Source organism: Tursiops truncatus, chromosome 14, assembly GCF_011762595.2.
Source record: "Tursiops truncatus isolate mTurTru1 chromosome 14, mTurTru1.mat.Y, whole genome shotgun sequence".
In the NCBI taxonomy this organism is placed as follows: Eukaryota; Metazoa; Chordata; class Mammalia; order Artiodactyla; family Delphinidae; genus Tursiops; species Tursiops truncatus.
Window position 1 is genome coordinate 75850039 of NC_047047.1, and position 13065 is coordinate 75863103.

At 49.2% G+C, this 13065-nt stretch overlaps 1 protein-coding gene across 1 annotated transcript in view; it reads right to left on the bottom strand.

Annotated features, from left to right (window-relative positions):
• The window catches only part of VSNL1 (visinin like 1), a 97577-nt gene that overhangs the window by 5912 nt on the left and 78600 nt on the right, over positions 1 to 13065 (bottom strand). The gene's annotated exons all lie outside the window — the stretch shown is intronic.

Here is a 13065-nt window from a genome sequence, read left to right on the forward strand (position 1 = left end):
CGCTCTGTCCTGTGGGTGAGGCTGGGGACACTTCTGGGTTGGCGGGGCTTGGATTGGGGCCGCTAGGATTCCACATCTGCGGCTTCGGAGCCGACTTCTCTCCCGCAGGGGGTGGTGCTACCTGGATTTCCACGTGCCTCCGGGTGTGACAATCCAGGTCCACCGTGCGCGGGGCCCGAGCGACATGACCCCGACCTCCGGCCAGCAGCTCCCCCGTCCCCAGCCCTCAACAGTCTCCCTGGGTGAGGGTCCGGGGTTTGCCTCCTTCTTACAGGCACTTTTTTTTTTTGGCAGATCATTTAAGAGCCACTAAAAATAGAACATGACTGGGCTTATTTCTGAGAGGCATAAAGAGGTGACTTCTCAGAGCCGATGGGGAACTGTAGGAGACCGAGGATGGGCACAGGAAGGGGAGTGGGGGGACAGACCCCACAGGTGGTGAGAACACAGAGCCCGAGGCCGTGGCCCCGGCCCCAGACGCGCGTCTGGGCCGGTGACACACAGCAGGGATCCCGGTCTGATACCTGACCTTCTGCCCCAGCAAAGCTAAAGGACATTTTCCAGGTGGAGCACAGGAAACCAGAGAATAACCCTCACCCTATCCCCCAAACCAAACCAAAGCACACCACGTGGTGTTTTAAAGCAGAGAAGGTGTGTATTGTTTCTGGACGAATAAATCCCGCAAATACAAAATCCAAAGCAGATTCCTGAGTATGCCACTGGTGCTCCTGTTCCTGCGTAGGTGTTACCACTTGCTAAGCGGGCCTGGCTGGCCACACACAGACGGCCAGCATCGTGCCCCCTCTGGGCTGTGTCCTCGTTCTCGCTGTACATCCTGACCTGGGGCTTGCTGAGCTCGGCTGCCCACTCCTCCTACATTGAGAAGCACACCGGACAACAGAAAATTTCCCTCCAGAAGCAAAATAAACATTTCATGTCAGGAGCCAATACAGGCGGGCCAAGGACAAGGCAAGTGTTCCGGGGAGGAGCTGACGTCGGCTTGTATTTCAGTAGCTCCCACTTCCAGATGCCAGGATCTGTTCTGCCTGCTGTTGCTGCGGGAGAAACCACTCCAGAACTTAGTGGCTTGAAACTGCACGAATCATTTTATTAATCTCAGAAAGTAAAAATCTGACAGGCTCTTCTAATCAAAGAGCTTATTCTGTGACTACGAGCTTCACGTACTCTGAACTGTCCTTTCCTCGTAACTCTTAGGACACCAAATGTGTGTGGGTTTTTTAGGTTTGTTTTATTTTTCTCCCCTCACAACAACCAATTTTCCAACTGGCCGGACACCAGCTGGGTGTCCTACAGTTCAATTCAATTCTGACCCTGCTGGAGTTACAGACCCCAGAGGGTAAGGGTTCAGTCCCACAAGACTGCGCCCACCTTCAACAGCACTCACAAGTCCCAGGTTGCCACCTGTTCCTCTGAGAGGCCTGCTACGAAGTTGGAGGATTCCCACAGCCCCTCCTCAGATTGGATAATTGGCTAGAACGACTCCTTATTTACTACTAAATTCAGGAAGGCACTTTATTTACTACTACCAGTTTGTTATAAGGTTACAACCCAACGGAGGAGATGCATAGAGCAAGGTGTGGGCATGAGGGTGTGTGGAGCTTCCGTGCCCTCTCTGGTTGTACCGCCCTCCCAGCCCTTGGATGCGTTCACCAGCCTGGAAGCTCCCCCAGCCCCGTAGTTTGAGGGTTTTTATTGCAGTTTCATTATGTAGGCATAATTGATTCAATCATTGGCCATTGGTCATTGAACTCAATCTCCTCCCCGGAGGTCGGGGCTGGAGCTCAAAGTTCCAATTCTCTGATCTGCTGTCGTCTTTCTGGGACCAAACCCCCTCCCAACCCTGCCCCAGTCCTGAAGCTAGGGGTCCTCCAGCCACCAGTTATCTCATTAACATACAAAAGACACTGTTATCACTCCAGAGATTCCAAGAGTCTTAGAAGCTTTTGTGTCAGGAACAGGGGCGGGGGTGGGGGGGCTGGGGGGGGTGGGTAAGACCAAATATGTATTTCTTATTCTCTCTCAGTATCATATGTGCCCTGCGCGTGAGTGGTCTTCACCTCTCTCTAGGGGTGTGCTGTTTGCTGCTGTGTCACCTGCTTCACGTTCAGTGGTCTTGGGCAGAGCCGGTACCTGTGAAATAGCCCAAGAACAGAGCAGAGTGAGCCCCCTGGTGGATTCCCAAGTCTCCTTAGGGATGTTTATCCATCAGCCTTTCTACACGCAATGACATGAGGCCACTGGGTATAATTTTTCTCCATCCATGTAGGTGTCTGGCGATGTAATCCTTTACCCATCTCCTACCTCACAGCAGACTTTTAAGTTAAGGGCTGACAGTTTTACCTAAAAATAACTGGGCACCTTAGGTCAGTATATTAAAAATTAATTTAGATCAGGAAGGCCTTGAGAAAAAAATCGATTGTAAATTTTGAGCTATAAAAGTTACATTGTGCCTTGCCGAAGGTCTATTTACTGACTTTTATAGCCAACATGTTTACTTTGGAAGAACTGAGTGTGTGATCAAGAGCCCTCAGATACCTGGAGGGGTTATTTCCTTTAGAAAATTCATCCTATCATGTTCCGAGTACTTTAAGTTTTTCTAATCAGGGGAATGATCCTTCTTTTGATGAAATAATTCAACTCTGGATGGATCATCACAGAAAAATGAAGCCTTACTCCCTTCAATCTCTGTAGGAAGAAATCAGGGTCTTGAACTCATATTCACTTCTCTTGGAGGAAAATAGTGCCTGAGAAGTACAAGAATTTTGGGGGTATTGTTGCTTGCGGGGTGTTTTGTTTTATTTTTAAAATTCAATGTATTTTGCTTCAGCTCCTGCATTAAATATTGGTGTGGAAATAATTTTTGGTGGTCTTAATAATCTAAACCTTTTAATATAATAGAAAAAAAGAATGGTGAGGTTGAAAATTTTTAATATATGTAATTATATATATTTCACTTACATCTTTGTAGTTCAGGCTGCTATAAAAAACTATCATAGACTGGGTAGCTAATAAACAACAGACATTTATTTCTTATAGTTCTGGAGGCTAGAAGTCCAAGATCAGGGTGCCAGCATGGTCGGGTACTGGTGAGGGCCCTCTTCTTCCTTGCAGACTGTTGGCTTCTTGCTGTGTCCTCACATGGTGGAAGGGGCAAGGGCACTCTGTGGGGTTTCTTTTATAAGGGCACTAATCTCATTCATGAGGGCTCCACCCTCATGATTCTAAGCACCTCCCAAAGGCCCTACCTCCTAATACCATCATTTTGGGTATTAAGTTTCAACATATGGATTTTGGGGACACACAAACATTCAGCTCATAGCAACTTATTTGAAAGAAAATTAATTTAGTTATGAAAATTTTCAGAAACTATATTAGATAATCTAACATAGCTAGTCTTCAAAAAATTTCCAGCCTCTCTTTTATGCCTATGTATACACACACACAGAGTTTCTCTACTTTTGGTCAAAAATGTTATATCAAGTGTATCCTATATTTCCATTAAAAGGAAAAGAAATCTTCATCTGGGAAGCAGCTGCAAATGGTCAATTAATGCCCGCTGATGTGAATCCAGGCCCCAAGCCAGGAACCCTTCTGACCCCAGAAACTGTGTGGTATGGTTCCTGGAGAAATCCTTTGGGGTTTGGCACCTGTGGGGCAGCCTGTCCTCCTGAGGGTGTCCAAGAGAAGGCTCCTCTTTGAAGGGCAGGGTTTGGGAGTGGAGCAGCGTCTGCTCCAGGTTCTGGCCAGCAGAGCCCTAGGCTTAATTCTGGGGGTGTCAGGGAGCTGGCCAGTCCCCCAGGCTCCCTGGCTGGGGGTGATGGGTGGCTGGGCCAGTGCCCTGGAGGCAGTCTTCCCAGGACTCCCTACAGCCTGCTTTCTCAGGTCCTGTCCTTGCCCCTGTGCAGCCCACAGCTCTTTTGCTCTGACACTTGGGGGGCTCAGAGCCTAATAGCAGAAGGTGGGGTCAGAAAGTAGACCCTCTGTCCCGGGTGAATTTTGGCCCTGCTCGTGAGACCCTGACCCCGAGGCCACACAGTGATGTGTCCCCGTCCTACCACAGACACAATCCTGTGCTCTGGTTACGCTCTGAGGGAACGGGTTCTAGAGGCTGCTGGCCTCGGGTGGGACCAGGACCCAGCTACAAGGTGTAGCATGATGTCCGTAGGAAAATGTCACCCTGGTGCTGAAAACCAACTCACAAGTGAATTTTAGGGGCCTGTCCTGTTTCTTTTTTTTTCTTTGCCAAATTCTGCCTAAGTATAGGCATTTTCTTTCTTTTCTTTTTTTTAAATATTTATTTATATATTTGGCTGTGTCAGGTCTTAGTTGTGGCACGCGGGATCTCCACTGCGGCATGAGGGATCTTTCATTGCAGCATGTGGGCTCTCTAGTTGTGACTTAGTTGCGCCAGCTTAGTTGCCCCGCGGCATGTGGGATCTTAGTTCCCCGACCAGGGATCGAACCGGCGTCCCCTGCCCTGGAAGGCGGATTCTTAACCACTGGACCACCAGGGGAGTCCCCCTGCCCTGTTTCTAACTGGGGCAGGATCGCCTGTTTGTGGAAGGCAGATGGAATTACCCGCGGATCATAAGTGCCCTGTGCTTTCCTGTCTCTGTCTTTGCCCACATGGTGCCCTTTGCCTGTCGGACCCTCGCCTACTGCTCAGTTCTATCTCCTCCCCATCATCTGAAGTGAAGCCCGGATGCCACCTCCTGCGGGGCCCTTCTCTGCAAACGCAGCCTGATGTCAACACCTCTCTCCTTGCATCCGAGTTATCTTTGTACATGCGGCTTTCCTCTGCTGGACCATACATTCCTTGCTTCGCTCAACTCCGTGTTCTCTGCACAATCTTTGTTAACCAAATGAAAGAGCCTTTGCTTGCAGAAAACCGGCAAAGCCTGCAGTGGAAGGTTCCTCCGAAGATGAGAACCTTGGAAACGAGGACAAAGGAGTTGAGAAAAGGCCAACCCCGTGAGGTCTCCTGGTTCTGTTGTGCTCAAGCCCACATTCGGGCCAAGACTAGTAGAGAACAAGGAACCCACAGCCCTGCTGCCCCATCTCGAGAGAGGAAGTGGAACGAGGCTTTCTAGTTGGGATCTAGGGACAGGGCTTCTCAGCAGATTTGCAGGGGAGGTCTGGCGTGGCAGAGGGCTGGTATGTATGCCGGCCTCCTCCTGCTGGCTGACAAGCAGGACAAGGGTGCCCTTGTCCCATGGCATTCCCTGGACTGACTTCTAGAAGTTTCTGAGATAATTCTTCTGGGCTGCACATGTTTCTTTCCTGTTGACTCCCCCTCCCCAGGATGCCTGGAAATGAGGGCTGCCAGGTGTACCTGCCATCAGTCGTGGGGAGCTGGGGCAAAGCAGGGCTGCACCCCTGCCTCCTCTTCCTGGAGGGGGGGGAGGGAGAGGTTTCCAGGACCCTCCACTCAGACTCTCAGCAGAACCCAGTCAGGCACAGCCTGACGGTGGGGGTCGTCTGCCTGCAGAGCTGGGTCACGGGCAAGCTCCCTGCGCCCACTCTGGCCCCGCTGAGGAAAGTGGCCTCAGAGTTCATCTCTCATTCAGTGAGTCCCCTGCAGCAAGGGCCCAGCGGCTCGAGACTTCCTCTACTTCTCTCCACATCCCCTCTTCCCGCCCACTTTCCAGTGGGAGGATCCACAGAGGTAAGCCCTGCTGTCCCTTCTGCCTCGGCCAGAGCCTGCACGCCCCCCGTTGATTCTGACCACAGTCTCCCAACTCCTCCCGCCTCCGGTCTCCTCCAGGTCCGATACCCAGGCCACACTGACCTTCCTGCAGTGTGGCTCTGACTGTGTCATTTCTCTTCACGTGAACCCTCAGTGGAATCAAGTGCAAGCTCCTCTGTTTGCGACTCAAGGGCTTCCATACCTGACCCGATGGTACGTGCCTTCAACATTGCACGTCCCGCTTCCCTCTGCTTTTGAGCTCAGCCCTTGGAGGCTCTTTCGGCAGACGCTGAATTCAAACTTCTCACCTGCTGTATGTGTGGCGCTTCGTGATTGCCCCAACCTGCAGGCATGTCTCTCTTGTTTTGTTCCTCTGCTTTACGCCCCTGAGCCTCAGCTATCTTCCCAGGTGTCACCAAACCTGCTCTTTGCTGTCATACTTCATAGCCTTCCCTCTCTCACCCATCTCACTTTGGCCCATCAAGAAATCCCACCGTTGCTTTACATCCAGCTCAAATGCTCCAATTCCATGCAACCTTCATGGCTGGACGGAATCTCTCCCTCTGCTTGGTTTGTGTATCACTTATTTCTAGATGACTGTTTCCAAACCCTCTGCCTTAGACCATAGTAAGTTCTGGTCCTGCCTGTGTCCCTCCTGGCCTGTGAGTTCTGTGTGAACAGAGGCAGTTGGCTCATCTCTGCTGCCCCACAGCTCTTTGCCTGGAGCCTCTCAGGGAGAAGCTCCAGAAATTCCCGATGAGTACGGGGTCTGTGGTCTTGTGTTTGTCATTGTGTCTTTGTATTTGTTGTTGTGTCACTTCTTTTAGCAGCTCACTTTCATCTGTGAAATGGGAATGCTGTGTTAACTAAACCCATTCATGCTCCTGTGAGGGAACAGAAGGGTTTTCACTACAGCTGAACGGTAATGAAACATAGTTTAAAAGTCCTCATTACAGTGTCAATTTTCCCATCCCCAGAATTCTCTATCCCCCTTCACTGCTTTATTTTTCTCCAAAAAGCTGACTACCATACAACATATTTTAATTACTTATTCACTGTCTTTCTTTCTCCATGAGAAATGTGAACTCCATGGGAAGAGAGCCCTGGCTGCTATGCTATTTTGTTCCCTGCCTAACCACACATAGAAGGTACTCGATAATTACTTAGTGAATGAAGGAGTGAACTAATTTCTTTATGAGGCTGTCCCATAATAGGGAAGAACAAATCTGACTCCATATTGGATCTGTTTCTTTTACTTTAACTTTTGTATTCTGTTGCTTTTGCTAAAAGTTAAGAATGTTGCATATAGCCTGAAATATACAGAACACGCCTTCTCAAGGCTCTGACCTTTAAGGGTGTAACACTTTCCCATTCATATAAAGATACAAAGTTGCAGAACAGAGAATAACATTGGTCTTCTTGGAAGTTTTCAGGAACATCACGACCTGACCTGACCTACCTGGACAGCTGCCAAAACAAAGGATTCTGACACCAAGCAGTTTGGGACAACCAACCACACCCCTCCCCTTTTAGTATAAAAGAAGGCTGAGTTCTAACTTGGGGAAGATGGTTCTTTGGGACGCCAGTCCGCCATGTTCTCCATCTGCTGGCTTTCCAAATTAAGTCACTATTCCTTGCCTTAACAACTCATCTCTAGATTTGCTGGCCTGTTGTGTGGCGAGCAGTATGAGCTTGGACTCGGCAACAGTCCTTCCTAAGGAAGTACTGCATAGTCTTGAGATCAGTTACACCTTCAGCATCTCCTAAAATCCTCAAGGCAACCCAAGGGGATGGTTTGGTTGCCTTTTCTTTTACTTAGTAACAGAGAAGCAGGTTTTTAGGACAGACGTTTAACACCATCTGTCATACCTATTTATTTAAGGGATTATTTATTTAGTATCTATTATTGAACTGTGAATCCCCGGAACACAAACCTATTTGCTCACCCTTGTATTCACAACACATAGCACAGGTCCTGCAAACAGCAGGTGCTGCCTACTACCTTGTCGGTGTCAGCTGGAAGGTAACCAGGCGACCAAACACTGCTGCTAAAAACTGTTACCGCCAAGTGGACATTTGTTATAACCTAGCCAGCTCTGTTCAATAGAACTTCTTGCGATGATGGCAATATTCTATAAGCCACACTGTCCAAAATGACAGCCACTGGCCATACGTGTCAACCACTGTGTCAGGTGCCGGGAATAAAATAGAAAAAAAGACAGAGCATTGAGGACAGTGGGGAAGTAACCCCTGAAATGTTACTAGAGTACCTGAAGAGCTGAATATTTTAATGTCATTTAACTTACGTATCACTTTCTTTTTTAAAAAACTAATTTATTTATTTATTTATTTTTGGCCGCACTGCACAGCATGCAGAATCTTAGTTCCCCAACCAGGGATCGAACCTGCAATCCCTGCAGTGGAAGCACAGAGTCTTAACCACTGGACCACAAGGAAGTCCCTACATATTATTCATACTTTCAGTAACCAATCGTGGCAAGGGGGCTTCTGTATTGACTAGTATGATCTATGCTATGTCATTAGCTTCCACAATATTCCTGCCAAGCAGTTATCCGCAGCTCCATTTCATGGTCAAGGAAACGTGGACTCAGAAAGGTCCAGCAAACTCTTAAGTTCTCCTCCCACTGTGTCAATCTGTTGCCATTTTGCAGAGGAGTAGTAAGAACTGTTCATGCTCTATGGAGTTGGCTCAGTGTATCCACATCTGTGGATTCAACCCATTGCAGATTGAAATTTGAAATTTGATCCGTGGATGTGGAACCCGTAGCTATGGAGGGCTGGCTGTACTAGGCCAGTTTATATAAGGGATTTGAGCATCTGAGATTTTGGTATTGGTGGAGGTCCTGGAACCAATACCCATGGACGCTGAAGGACCACTGAATACAAAACAGAAGGTAGAAAGTGAAAAATGTTCGTCGGCCTCGTCATTTGTTGGAATACTTTCATGATTTTCACGCAGCACTGGAATGAACTCACTTCTAATACTTCTAACGTGTGCTATTTCATTTAATCCTTATAACAAAACTTGCCATCGTAAGTTCCTTGTTGTGGACAAGGAAACAAGCTTGAAAGGTCAAGGCTTTTGCTCATGGTGACTGGCTGGCTATGGGAGAGGCAGGATTTGAACGCAGATCTGTCTGGTCATTTCTGCTACATCTTTCTGTTTCTATTAATCACGTATTAGCTGAGGAAATAAACCTAAGTTCACGTCTGATGAAACAAACAAATTTGCTGCATTATGTAATTCTCAGCTTCCATCGCCTCTAATGCTTGAAATCCTTGGCTGTGTGTATTTGTGGCCACCTCCTGGCGGGATGATGTACTACATGGAAATTACTAAAATGCCACTGAGGGATCTTTTTCATGATTCATTCATTCTTTTTTTTTTTTTTTTTTTGGTAGGAGTTTATTAATTAATTAATTTATTATTTTTTGCTGTGTTGGGTCTTCATTTCTGTGTGAGGGCTTTCTCTAGTTGTGGCAAGCGGGGGCCACTCTTCATCGCTGTGCGCGGGCCTCTCACTATCGTGGCCTCTCTTGTTGCGGAGCACAGGCTCCAGACGCGCAGGCTCAGTAGTTGTGGCTCACGGGCCTAGTTGCTCCGTGGCATGTGGGATCCTCCCAGACCAGGGCTCGAACCGGTGTCCCCTGCATTAGCAGGCAGACTCTCAACCACTGCGCCACCAGGGAAGCCCCATTCATTCTTTTAACTCAACGAACTTTTATTGAGCAGTTACTATGTGTCAAGCACTGTGTTAGGTGCTGAATAAAATAGAAAAAAATGCAAAGAATGTTAAGGATGGGGGGAAATAGACACTAACCAATCAACTACGTAAGTATAAAATTACACTACGATACAAGTGTATAGAGCCACAGACAGGAGTAATGAAGATGATCTTATGAGTTTGAAGCTTAACAAAAATTTAGTGTGTGTGGTCCCCTTCCCCCACCTAATATTCAGGCGACTGATCATTCATTGCTCTTCATCATAGTTTAGGAAAGGTCTCAGAGTCTGAAACTTTCTGGGACTACACAAGCCTACACTGTATCCCCCTGTATTCCACATCCTTACTCGGAACTGACAAATGTGCAGGAGAGGAAAACCCCAGGAAATGCTCGTGTACTTGTGTCTCTCCCCAGGGAGGCAATAGGAGAATTTCCACAAATTAACCTGCCTGTTCCAAAGCCACAGCAGAGGTTTTCCTTACAGATAGTGAACCAAAGCCCCATGTTTCCATCTTTGCAATAATCTATCCAGTTTGAATATTAAAAGGTTTGTTTCCTTAAGAGATGGTGAATGACCCCAGACACCTCACGCTGAATATGCGTCTGTACCCCCAGGCCCTCCACCCGCAGTGCAGCACAGGTGGCTGCATTAAGAAATGGCCTCAAAACACTGTGCTTCCATCCCCCACTCCATCCCTCTGCACCATCTTGCTGCGTATAGTTCATCCTTCTAGAAGTTGTACTAAGTTCCGAGAAAACATTGTAACATTTCCCATGAATCCTTCCACTCTCCCAGTGTCACTGATGCCTACCTCAATTTGATGGAGAATGCAGGTCCCCTAGAAGTTCTCTGCCCAACCTTCAGGTTGGGGGAGTTTTCACAAGCATGGCCTTGCCCCACTGTGACGGCTGACGTGGCGGTGTCAGGAGGGAGTAGCTGCAAGACCGCCAAGGAGGACGGTCTCTCTCCAGCTCCCAGCTGATGCTGGGCAGCCCTCGGACCTCAGAATAGGTTTCTGCCCATTAGTCTGCCTGAAATAGGGCTCATGATGGGATCAAAGGACAGAAGACCTCTCTGCTGCTCACTGTCGTGGAGAGGTCTGCCGTCCAATCCTTGACAAGACACAGCCCCTTTTCCAATGTCCTCACTCAGGTCAATTCTGTTTTCCTTTGTTCTCAAATGTCAGAAGGCTATATTGTCTGGCTTAGGAACCCACCAACAGACTCCCCTCCCCAAGGGTGGAGTGGTCATAGGGAAGAACAAATCTGGCTCCACACTGGGTCTGTTTCTTTTACTTTAACCTTTCTATTCTATTGTTTTTGTTTCAAGTTAATCATTAAAGGGATGTTGCCTATGGCTTAAAGTAACAGAATGGCCCACCTCCAGGACCCCTGCCTCCCTTTGCCTGAGCATTAAGCTAAAATACCTTTGTTTAAGCTCACAGGAAACATCCTGACCAGGCCCACCTGTGATTGGATGCAGGAAAGAAGACATTAATGCATCCCCTCTGGAGTCTGGTCTGGCTGCAACTAGGAAATATTTGCAACAACTTACCACCTTTTTTACTTTACTTCCTCACCTTCCCTTCTTTGTTCTAGAAAGGAAACTAAGCATCCACACGGAACAAAGTGGTTCTTTGGGACACTAGTCCAGCACCTTCTCGGTCTGCTGGCTTTCCGAATAAAGTCACTATTCCTTGTCCAACAACTCGTCTCTCGATGAGTTGGCCTGTGGCGCAGTGAGCAGTATGAGCTTGGACTCGGTGACAGAGTCTTCTCTATTGCACCCCTGAAATATCGCTACTCTGCTTCCAAGGTCACCTCCCCTCACCTCTGCTGGAATTAGCTAGAGGCCTCCTCTGGGTAGCCTGGCTCAGTCCCGCCTTTCCAGGCCCTGCTACTAGAATAGTTGTTATCGTTTCATGAGAGCCTATCAGGGAGCGAGGCCCTAGGCAGGTCCTTTTCATGCGCTGCCTCAGCGGGTCCTTCAACACGTTTAGGACTTGAGGGCCATCGTTCTGCGTTACGTAACTGGCATAAGGTCATACCACTAAGTGGGGTGGGTGGGCTAGGACCAAACCCAGCTCGGTCTGCAGACACTGCCTCTCCTGCACCTGCCAAGTCTGCCTGGCCTTCAGCACCGAGATGGAGCTGCAATCCGCCTCCTGCACCAGGATCTGGAAAGGCTCTGCCCGTCGCACCCATCCCTCTGCTTCTTTCTCCCCATGTGTTCTTGCTGCTCTGCACTGTGATCACGGGAGCCTCAGTCTTTGTCATCAAGGCTGGGCCAGCTCACGACAGGCCCACAGGGAGCAGGCACCCACTATTAGGGACAAAGGAGGCAAACACCTGCCCCTCCTAGGGAGCATCCCCTCATCTCCAGGCAGCAGGAAAGGCTGGGCCAGGGGGGTGGGGCCCCTAGCTCTGGGGCAGGTGCCGCTGTGGAGGGAGAAGTACCAACCAAGCCCGAGTCTGAGGACTGCAGTCAGCCTCCTGGACCTTGGCTGTGGCTCAGTTCGGTGCCGATACTCTGTCTCCCCCCCAGGGCTGCAGGAGTGTGGTGTCCTTGAGACAAAGCAGGACCCACCTCGGGCTCACGAGAGGCAGAAGTGAGAGGTGAACCAAGTTCTGTCTCGTTCTGTGATATTAAATAAGTCAGTTAACCCATCTGAGCCTCAGTTTCCTCATCCACAAACCATGCCAATACTACTTGATACCTATCACATAGAATTGCCGTGAGATGCAGTGGGGACGGCACACGTGGAAGCCCTCTGAGGCTGCAAGGAGCTGGGCCCCCGGGGGTCGGAGCCTGCTTCCTCCCCTCCGTTTTCCCCTCGAGGCTGCCGAGGTGCATCCCATCCCCTGATGCTGGCAGGTGGCACCTGGGTGAGCCGGCGGTTAGCGGTGGGGTCTCAGCACACACGCCCAGGGCTACCGGTCAAGCGGGTGTCCTTGACGATTAACTTGGTATCTGATTTTGGCTTTAGGTTCATCATGCCCACGAGGCCTCACAAGTCCAGAGGGAACTTTTCACACCCAAGTTGGCTCATGTCCACTTCCCATAACTGCCAATAGCATCTAATTGTTCTCAGGACAAGAAACAAAATTATCCCCAAGTCTCCGTGTCCAGTTTCGGGTCCACTCCTCTGCCCTCCGGGCTTCTTTCACCACCTGGGACCTTGCTGGACTCTCTACCGCAGCTGTGGGACCTTTGCCATGTTCTTCTCTTTGTCTGGAAAGCTCCTTTTCTGCCCCAGCCCAGCTAATGCCTGTTCCTTCTTTAGACCCTGCTTCAATCTTCACGTTCAGAACGCCTTCTCTGAGCTGAGGTCGGAACCCCCCATTACACACGTGCAGGTCACCAAGTCTCGCCCTTGGTAACGTTTATCATCATTGTGAAGAAATGTTCCTGGCATGGCTTGTGGATTATAAACTAAATAGAGGCAGGGAATGGCCTGGTGCTGCCCAGCGCTGTGATCCCTGGTGCCTAGTACAGGGCCAGGCACACAGGAGGTGTGGGATGAACACGTGCCTCAGCACAGCAGGTCTTTTTCAAGCCTGAGGAGACAGCAGCAAACCTACCCAAAGACCAGTAAAAGGCTTGACATGTG